The 10898-nt window shown below is 38.2% G+C and overlaps 1 non-coding gene across 1 annotated transcript; it reads right to left on the bottom strand.

Moving 5' to 3' along the window:
- Window positions 1-2464: 2464 nt before the first annotated feature.
- LOC112699647 (small nucleolar RNA R71) lies at window positions 2465-2571 on the bottom strand. Its single transcript, XR_003152590.1, has one exon. It is a non-coding gene; the product is annotated as a small nucleolar RNA R71 (small nucleolar RNA).
- Between the last annotated feature and the right edge of the window lie 8327 nt (window positions 2572-10898).

Below are 10898 nucleotides of genomic sequence, written 5' to 3'. Positions count from 1 at the left end.
GTAGGAAAGTAGAGAGACGGAAGGGACAAAGCATCTCCATACGCTTATCTGAAATTCTCACCAATGAATTACATAAGTATCTCTATCTTTATTTTATGTTTTATTCATCTTTTAATTATCAATCCTCCATAACCATTTGAATCCGTCTGACTGAGATTTACATGATGACCATAGCTTGCTTCATACCAACAATCTCCGTGGGATCGACCCTTACTCGCGTAAGGTTTATTACTTGGACGACCCAGTGTACTTGCTGGTTAGTTGTGCGAAGTTATGATAAAGAGTTGAGATTGCAATTGAGCGTACCATGTTGATGGTGCCATTGATGATCATAATTTCGTGCACCAAGTTTTTGGCGCCATTGCCGGGGATTGTTCGAGTTTGGTCAACTGACGGCTCATCTTGTTGCTTAGATTAGGTATCTTTTCTTCAGAATTTTTAAGAATGAATTCTAGAGTTTCAAGGTGATGTTCTTATCATCACAAAAGCTGATTGATTCTCATCAATTTAGCTATTGAATGTAATGTCCTGTTGAAGCTTGGCCAGACATGTCTAATCCTTTTTAGACTGAAGCTTTATACTAACATTGCATGATTCCTGGAATTCTTATTAAAAGTTTTGATCCTCTTTATTTTCTTTTCCATATAATTTTCAAAAAATCCAAAAACAATTATAAAATCTTAAAATTAAAAAAATACTTTTATGTTTCTTGTTTGAGTCTAGTGTCTAATTTTAAGTTTGGTGTCAATTGCATGTCTTTATTCTTCTAATTTTCGAAAATTACATGCATTATGTTCTTCATTGATCTTCAAGTTGTTCTTGATGATTTCCTTGCTCTGATCTTTAAATTCTCTTGTCTTGAGTGTTTTGTTGTTTCTCATATGCATTCTCAATTTGTTAGTGTCAATAGTATACAAACTTCTAAGTTTGGTGTCTTGCATGCATTGTTTATTTGATCTTAGTTTTATTTTGATTATTCATCAACATTAAAAATTAAAAAAAAAATTTAATTTATGTCTTTTCAAGTCAATAATACAGAGAATTGAAGATTCAGAACATACAGCAGAGGAATTACACAGAAAAAGCTGGGCGTTCAAAACGCCTAGTGAAGAAGGAAAACTGGCGTTTAAACGCCAGCCAGGGTACCTGGCTGGGTGTTTAACGCCCAAAAAGGTAGAGTTTTGGGCGTTAAACGCCATAATGGATACCATTCTGGGCGTTTAACGCCAGGATGGCACAAGAGGGAAGATTTTGTTTTTAATTCAGATTTTTTTCAAGTTTCCATAATTTTTCAAAATCAAATATTTTTCAAATCATATCTTCTCAATCATATATTTTCAAAATCAATTTCTTTCCATTTTTCAAAAATACTTGCTAACAATTAATGATTTAATTCAACATTTCAAGTATGTTGCCTTTTCTGTTGAGTAAGGTTTAATGTCTGAATCATATCTTTTAAATTTCTTGTTAGCCAAGTCATTAATTTTAAAAATCAAATCTTTTTAAATTGTCTTTCAATCATATCTTTTCAATCATATCTTCTTAAAACCATAACTTTTCAATCATATCTTCTTGATCACATCTGTTTTTTAATAGTTTTCAATCATATCTTTTGATTTCTAATTTCAAAATCTTTTTCAAAAATCACGTTATTTCTTTCCCAACTTTAATTTTCGAAAATCATTCTTCAATTTTTTAAATTTCTTCAAAATCTTTTAATTTATTTTCAAAAATTCTTCCCCTCTTCTCACATCCTTCTATTTATGGACTAACACTCCTCCTCAATACACAATTCGAACTCTATCCCTCTTGATAAGTTCGAATTCTTCTACCTCCTCCTTCTATTCTTCTTTTCCTCTGACACCTCAAGGAATCTCTATCCTATGACATAGAGGATTCCATATTTTCTTGTTATTTTCTCTTTCATATGAGTAGGAGCAAAGACAAAAGCATTCTTGTTGAGGCTGACCCTGAACCTGAAAGGACCTTGAAGCGAAAGCTAAGAGAAGCTAAAGCACTACTCTCTGTAGAGGACCCAACAGAAATCTTCAAACAAGAAGAGACATGGTAGCCGAAAACAACAACAATGCCAACAATGCAAGGAAAGTGCTGGGTGACTTTACTGCACCTACTCCCGACTTCTATAGGAGAAGCATCTCTATCCTTGCCATTGGAGCAAACAACTTTGAGCTTAAGCCTCAATTAGTTTCTCTAATGCAACATAATTGCAAGTTCCATGGACTTCCATTGGAAGATCCTCATCAGTTTTTAGCTGAATTCTTGCAATGACACTATCAAGACCAATGGGGTTGACCCTGAGGTCTACAGACTTATGCTATTCCCCTTTGCTGTAAGAGACAGAGCTAGGATATGGTTGGACTCACAACCTAAAGAAAGCCTGAACTCTTGGGAAAAGCTAGTCAATGCCTTCTTGGCAAAGTTCTTTCCACCTCAAAAATTGAGTAAGCTTAGAGTTGAAGTCCAAACCTTTAGACAGAAGGAAGGTGAATCCCTCTATGAAGCTTGGGAAAGATACAAACAATTTATCAGAAAGTGTCCTTCTGATAACCAATTGATGTACACTTCTGAAAGGAATCCTGTGAACAATGGGACGAATCAGAAGAAAGGAGTTCTTGAGATTGATACTCTGAATGCCATATTGGCTCAGAACAAAATATTGACTCAGCAAGTCAATATGATTTCTCAAAGTCTGTCTGGAATATAAGCTGCACCAAGCAGTACTAAGGACGCTTCATCTGAAGAAGAAGCTTATGATCCTGAGAACCCATCAATGGAAGAGGTGAATTACATGGGAGAATCCTATGGAAACACCTATAATCCTTCATGGAGAAATCATCCAAATCTCTCATGGAAGGATCAACAGAGACCTCAACAAGGTTTCAACAACAATAATGGTGGAAGAAACAGGTTTAGCAATGGCAAGCCTTTTCCATCATCTTCTCAGCAACAGACAGAGAATTCTAAGCAGAGCCACTCTGACTTAGCAACCATGGTCTCTGATCTAATCAAAACCACTCAAAGTTTCATGACTGAAATAAGGTCCTCCATTAGAAACTTAGAGGCACAAGTGGGTCAGCTGAGTAAGAAAGTTACTGAACTCCCTCCTAGTACTCTTCTAAGCAATACAGAAGAGAATCCAAAAGGAGAGTGTAAGGCCATAAACATGGCCGAATTTGGAGAGGAGAAAGAGGCAGTGATCGCCACTGAGGAAGACCTCAACGGACATCCACTGGCCTCCATGAGTTCCCTAATGAGGAACCATGGGAATCTGAGGCTCACACTGAGACCATAGAGATTCCATTGGATTTACTTCTGCCTTTCATGAGCTCTGATGAGTATTCTTCCTCTGAAGAGGACGAAGATGTCACTGAAGAGCAAGTTGCTAAGTACCTTGGAGCAATCATGAAGCTAAATGACAAGTTATTTGGTAATGAGACTTGGGAGGATGAACACCCTTTGCTCACCAAAGAACTGGATGACTTGACTAGTCAGAGATTACCTCAAAAGAGACAGGACCCTGGGAAGTTCTCAATACCTTGTACATTAGGCACCATGACCTTCGAGAAGGCTCTGTGTGACCTAGGGTCAAGCATAAACCTCATGCCTCTCTCTGTAATGGAGAAGCTAGGGATCTTTGAGGTACAAGCTGCAAGAATCTCACTAGAGATGGCAGACAATTCAAGAAAACAAGCTTATGGACTTGTAGAGGATGTTCTGGTAAAGGTTGAAGACCATTACATCCCTGCTGATTTCATAGTCCTAGAGACTGGGAAATGCATGGATGAATCCATCATCCTTGGCAGACCATTCCTAGCCACAGCAAAGGCTGTGATTGATGTTGACAGAGGAGAATTGATCATTCAAGTGAATGAAGACTCCCTTGTGTTTAAGGCTCAAGGGTATCCCTCTGTAACCATGGAGAGGAAGCATGAAGAGCTTCTCTCAAAATAGAGTCAAACAGAGCCCCCCACAGTCAAACTCTAAGTTTGGTGTTGGGAGGCCACAACCAAATTTTAAGTTTAGTGTTGAACCCCCACATTCAAACTCTAAGTTTGGTGTTGGGAGGTTCCAACATTGCTCTGAACATCTGTGAGGCTCCATGAGAGCCCACTGTCAAGCTATTGACATTAAAGAAGCGCTTGTTGGGAGGCAACCCAATGTTATATTTATCTATTTTCCTTTGTTATTTTATGTTTTCTGTAGGTTGATGATCATGTGAAGTCACAAAAATAATTGAAAAAGCAAAAACATAATGAAAAAAAGAAAGAAAAATAGCACACCCTGGAGGAAAAGCTTACTGGCGTTTAAACGCCAGTAAGTGCAGCAAATGGGCGTTTAACGCCCAGTCTGGCACCATTCTGAGCGTTTAACGCCAAAAAGGGGCACTAGACTGGCGTTTAACGCTAGAAAAGGGCAGCAGCCCGGCGTTTAACGCCAGGATTGGCAGAAAGAGCGTTTTACACGCCACTTGGTGCAGGGATGAGCTATCCTTGATACCTTAGGATCTGTGGACCCCACAGGATCCCCACCTACCCCACCACTCTCTCTCTTCTTCACCCATTCACCATTCACCTCAATTCCTCTTCCCCAAAAACCCCTCACCTATCAAATCCCACCATTCTCTTCACCACTCACATCCATCCTTCATAAAACCCCACCTACCTCACCATTCAAATTCAAACCACTTTCCCTCCCAAACCCACCCATAATGGCCGAACCCTACGCCTCTCTCCACCCTTATATAAACCCTTCTTCACTCCTTCATTTTCACACAACCTAAACACTACTTCTCCCCTTTGGCTGAAACACAAAGCCCCCCTCCATCTCCTCTATTTCTTCTTCTTCTACTCTTTTCTTTATTCTTTTGCTCAAGGACGAGCAAAACTTCTAAGTTTGGTGTGGTAAAAGTGTTGCTTTTTGTTTTTCCATAACCATTTATGGCACCTAAGGCCGGAGAAACCTCTAGAAAGAGGAAAGGGAAGGCAAAAGCTTCCACCTCCGAGTCATGGGAGATGGAAAGATTCATCTCAAGGGTGCATCAAGACCACTTCTATGAAGTTGTGGCCATGAAGAAGGTGATCCCCAAGGTCCCTTTCAAACTCAAAAAGAGTGAATATCCAGAGATCCAACATGAGATCCGAAGAAGAGGTTGGGAAGTTCTTACCAACCCCATTCAACAAGTTAGAATCTTAATGGTTCAAGTGTTCTACGCCAATGCATGGATCACCAAGAACCATGATCAAAGTGTAAACCCGGACCCAAAGAATTGGCTTACAATGGTTCGGGGGAAATGCTTAGATTTTAGTCTAGAAAATGTAAGGTTGGCATTCAACTTGCCCATGATGCAAGGAGATGAACACCCCTACACTAGAAGGGTCAACTTTGATCAAAGGTTTGACCAAGTCCTCATAGACATTTGTGAAGAGGGCACTCAATGGAAGAGAGATTCAAGAGGGAAGCCAGTTCAACTGAGAAGGCACGACCTCAAGCCCGTGGCTAGGGGACGGTTGGAGTTTACCCAACACTCAATCATTCCCACTAGCAACCGGTCCGAAGCTACTATAGACCGGGCTATCATGATTCATAGCATCATGATTAGAGAGGAAGTAGAAGTTCATGAGGTTATATCCCAAGAACTTTATAAGGTGGCAGACAAGTCCTCTACCTTGGCAAGGTTAGCCTTCCCTCATCTCATTTGTCACCTCTGTAATTCAGTTGGAATTAACATAGAGGGAGACATCCTCATTGATGAGGACAAGCCCATCACTAAGAAGAGGATGGAGCAAACAAGAGATCCCACTCATGGACATGAGGAAATTCCTCATCATGAAATCCCTGAGATGCCTCAAGGGATGTACTTTCCTCCACAAAACTATTGGGAGCAAATCAACACCTCCCTAGGAGAATTGAGTTCCAACATGGGACAACTAAGGGTGGAGCACCAAGAACATTCCATCCTCCTCCATGAAATTAGAGAGGATCAAAGAATCATGAGAGAGGAGCAACAAAGGCAAGGAAGAGACATTAAGGAGCTCAAGCACTCCATAAGATCTTCAAAAGGAAGAACAAGTCGCCATCACTAAGGTGGACCCGTTCTTTAATCTCCTTGTTCTTTATTTTTCTGTTTTTCGAAAATTATGCTTTATGTTTTATTTATGTTTGTGTCTTATGATCATTAGTGTCTTAGTGTCTATGCCTTAAAGTTGTGAATGTCCTATGAATCCATCACCTTTCTTAAATGAAAAATGTTCTTAATTGAAAAAGAGAAGAATTGCATGAATTTCAAATTTTATAACAGATTAATTATTTTGATGTGGTGGCAATACTTTTGATTTCTAAATGTATGCTTGAACAGTGCATATGTCTTTTGAATTTGTTGTTCATGAATGTTAAAATTGTTGGCTCTTGAAAGAATGATGAAAAAGGAGACATGTTACTGAGGATCTGAAAAATCATAAAAATGATTCTTGAAGCAAGAAAAAGCAGTGAATTCAAAAAAAAGAGCAAGCAGAAAAAGCCAATAGCCCTTTAAACCAAAAGGCAATGGTAAATATAAAAAGGATCCAAGACTTTGAGCATCAGTGGATAGGAGGGCCCACAGGAATAATATCCTGGCCTAACCGGCTAAACCAAGCTGTCCCTAACCATGTGCTTGTGGCGTGAAGATGTCAAGTAAAAACTTGAGACTGAGCGGTTAAAGTCGTGATCCGAAGCAAAAAGAGTGTGCTTAAGAACCCTGGACACCTCTAATTGGAGACTCTAGCAAAGCTGAGTCACAATCTGAAAAGGTTCACCCAGTTATGTGTCTGTGGCATGGATGTATCCGGTAGTAATACTAGAAAACAGAGTGCTTTGGGCCACGGCCAAGACTCATAAAGTAGCTGTGTTCAAGAATCATCATACTTAACTAAGAGAATCAATAACACTATTCGGATTCTGAGTTCCTATAGAAGCCAATCATTCTGAATTTCAAAGGATAAAGTGAGATGCCAAAACTGATCAGAGGCAAAAAGCTAAAAGCCCCGCTCATCTAATTAAAACTGATCTTCATAGATGTTTTTGAAATTCATTGTGTATTCTCTTCTTTTTATCCTATTTTATTTTCTGTTGCTTGGGGACAAGCAACAGTTTAAGTTTGGTGTTGTGATGAGCGGATAATTTATACGCTTTTTGGCATTATTTTTAGTATGTTTTTAGTATATTTTAGTTAGTTTTTATTATATTTTTATTAGTTTTTATTTAAAATTTACTTTTATGAACTTTACTATGAATTTGTGTGTTTTTCTGTGATTTCAGGTATTTTCTGGCTGAAATTGAGGGACCTGAGCAAAAATCTGATTCAGAGGCTGAAAAGGACTGCAGATGCTGTTGGATTCTGACCTCCCTACACTCGAAGTGGATTTCTGGAGCTACAGAAGTCCAATTGGCGCGCTCTCAATCGCATTGGAAAGTAGACATCTTGGGCTTTCCAGAAATATATAATAGCCCATACTTTGCTCGAGATTTGATGGCCCAAACTGGCATTCTAAATCAGCTCAAGACTGCCCGACGTTAAACGCCGGAACTGGCACGAAAGTGGGAGTTAAACGCCCAAACTGGCACAAAAGCTGGCGTTTAACTCCAAGAAAAGTCTCTACACATGTAAGCTTCAATGCTCAGCCCAAGCACACACCAAGTGGGCCTGGAAGTGGATTTTTACGTCATTTACTCATTTTTGTAAACCCTAAGCTACTAGTTCTCTATAAATAGGACTTTTTGCTATTGTATTTTCATCTTTGGATCACTTTAGATCTTCTGATCATCTTTGGACATCTAGTTCTTAGATCATGGGGGCTGGCCTCACGGCCATGCCTGAACCTTGTTCTTATGTATTTTCAACGGTGGAGTTTCTACACACCATAGATTAAGGTGTGGAGCTCTGCTGTACCTCGAGTATTAATGCAATTACTATTGCTCTTCTATTCAATTCAGCTTATTCTTGTTCTAAGATATTCATTTGCATCCAAGAACATGATGAATATGATGATTATGTGACGCTCATCATCATTCTCACTTATGAACACGTGCCTGACAACCACTTCCATTCTACATGCAAATAAGGCTTGAATGTTTATCTCTTGGATTCCTTAATCAGAATCTTCGTGGTATAAGCTAGAATTGATGGCAGCATTCTTGAGAATCCGGAAAGTCTAAACCTTGTCTGTGGTATTCCGAGTAGGATTCAAGGATTGAATGACTGTGACGAGTTTCAAACTCGCGATTGTGGGGCGTTAGTGATAGACGCAAAAGAATCACTGGATTCTATTCCGACATGATCAAGAACCGACAGATGAATAGCGGTGCTGTGACAGAGCGCATTGAACATTTTCACTGAGAGGACGGGACTATAGCCATTGACAACGGTGATGCCCAACATACAGCTTGCCATGGAAAGGAGTAAGAAAGATTTGATGAAGACAGTAGGAAAGCAGAGAGACAGAAGGGACAAAGCATCTCCATACGCTTATCTGAAATTCTCTCCAATGAATTACATAAGTATCTCTATCTTTATTTTATGTTTTATTCATCTTTTAATTATCAATCCTCCATAACCATTTGAATCCGCCTGACTGAGATTTACAAGATGACCATAGCTTGCTTCATACCAACAATCTCCGTGGGATCGACCCTTACTCGCGTAAGGTTTATTACTTGGACGACCCAGTGCACTTGCTGGTTAGTTGTGCGAAGTTGTGATAAAGAGTTGAGATTGCAATTGAGCGTACCATGTTGATGGTGCCATTGATGATCACAATTTTGTGCACCAACGTTCAACGCCCATGCTAGTGTTCCTTTGGGTGATTGGACGCCCAATCTCTCCCCTTTCTTGGCGTTCAACGCCAATAAGGTCACCTTCCTGGGCGTTTAAACACCCATCCTCTGCCTTTCCTGGCATTCAATGCCAGAAGGGATACCTTTCTCTACGTTGAAATGCCAAGAGTTATCTTGTGCAGAGACCTGATTCTCCTCTGTTGGCTTTTTGTTTTTATTATACTGGGGTTGGGTTTTCAAAGTTTTCCAACTCTTCAGTTGGATAGCCTAGCATTCGTCTGTTATCTGCTTAGATAATTGATGCCAGGTTTGCCTCAACTGGGCTTCTATATTTCTATTAGAAGCCTGAGTTTCTCTTAGAGCCTCTTGCAGTTCCAGCATTTGTTGGGCAAGGGCATGCAGTTGTTGAGTCAATGGGTCATCCTACTCTGGAGGATTAGGTTCAATAGCTACTGCCTTAACTTCTCCTTTTATAGAAGTCTCAAGAGATGAGTACAGATGCTGATTAATGGCAACTGTCTCAATAAGCTCTTGAGCTTCTCCTATGGTCTTTCTCATGTGTATGGAACCACCAGCAGAGTGGTCCAAGGCCATTCTAGCCATGCCTATAAGACCATAGTAGGAGATGTCTAGCTGTACCCATTCTGAAAACATTTCAGTGGGACATTTTCTTAACATCCTCTTATACCTTTCCCAGGCATCATAAAGAGATTCATTGTCTCCTTGCTTGAATCCTTGGATGTCTAGTCTTAACTGTGTCTTCTTTCTAGGGGGAAAGTAATGGTTTAAAAACTTGTCCACTAACTGTTTCCAAGTTTTTAAACTATCTTTAGGCTGGTTATCCAACCACCTTTTTTCTTGATCCTTTAAAGCAAAAGGGAAGAGCAATAACCTGTAGACCTCTTGGTCTTCTCCCTCATTATGTAATGTGTCAGCAATCCTTAAGAAATCTGTCAGGAAGTCTGTAGGTTCTTCCTGAAGAAGCCCAGAATACTGGCAGTTCTACTGCAGGAGAGTAATAAGTTGAGGGTTTAATTCAAAGATACTAGCTCTGATTTGAGGTATGCTGATACTTCTTCCATAGAAGTCAGCAGTGGGAGTTGTATAAGATCCCAGAGTTCTCTTGAACTCTTCATTCCCACTTGGATTCATGATTAAGAAAGGTAGAAAATGAGGAAGGAAGAAGATAGAAAGGGTAGAAGAAGAGATAGAAGTAAAAGAGGTGAAATAAGAATTAAAATATTTTTGTTTTTATTTTATTTATTAATTTATTAATTTTCAAAAATTAAAATTAAATTAATTTAAAAAGATTTGAATTTTAATTGTTAAATTTTCAAAAATAGAGGAGGGAAGAGAAGAAGAAATTTTTGAAAATTAGGAGAGATGAGAGTTAGTTAGGAAGTCTTGAAAAAGAAGAGAGAGAATGGGAGATATTTTCAAAAATTAAGGAGGGAAGAGTTAGTTAGCTGATTTTGAAAAAGATGAGAGAGAAGATAAGATATTAATTAATAAAAGATTTTTAATTTAAAAATAAAATAAAAGATCAGATAAGAAAAGATTTTGAAATTAGAAAAAGATAAGATAAGAAATAATTTCTTTTTGAAAAAGATTGAATTTTAAGAATGGAAGTTAGAAAAAATAAGATAAGAAACTTAAAAAGATGAGATTTTGAAAAATATTTTTAAAAAGATAAGATTTTGAAATTTGATTTAAAAAAAAAGATATGAGTTTAAAAATTTGAAATTTGAAAAAGATATGAATTGATTTTGAAAAAAAAAGATAAGATTTTTGAAAACTTGACAACTAAGATAAGATAAGATAAAATTTAAAATTGAAATCTGAATTTTTAAATGTAAGTTTCAAAAATATAGTTAAAAATTAGTTAGAAAAGATATTTTTTTATTTTTGAATTTTATGATGAAAGAGAAAAACAAAAAAAGACACAAGACTTCAAATTTTTAGATCTAGCACCCTCTTTTTTCGAAAATTTTTGGAGAGAAACACCAAGGGACACCAAACTTAAAAATTTTAAGATAAAAACACATGCAAGACTCAAGAACACTTTG

This window comes from Arachis hypogaea, chromosome 6 (assembly GCF_003086295.3).
Source record: "Arachis hypogaea cultivar Tifrunner chromosome 6, arahy.Tifrunner.gnm2.J5K5, whole genome shotgun sequence".
Taxonomy (NCBI): domain Eukaryota; kingdom Viridiplantae; phylum Streptophyta; class Magnoliopsida; order Fabales; family Fabaceae; genus Arachis; species Arachis hypogaea.
This window is presented reverse-complemented; position numbering and strand designations above follow the sequence as displayed.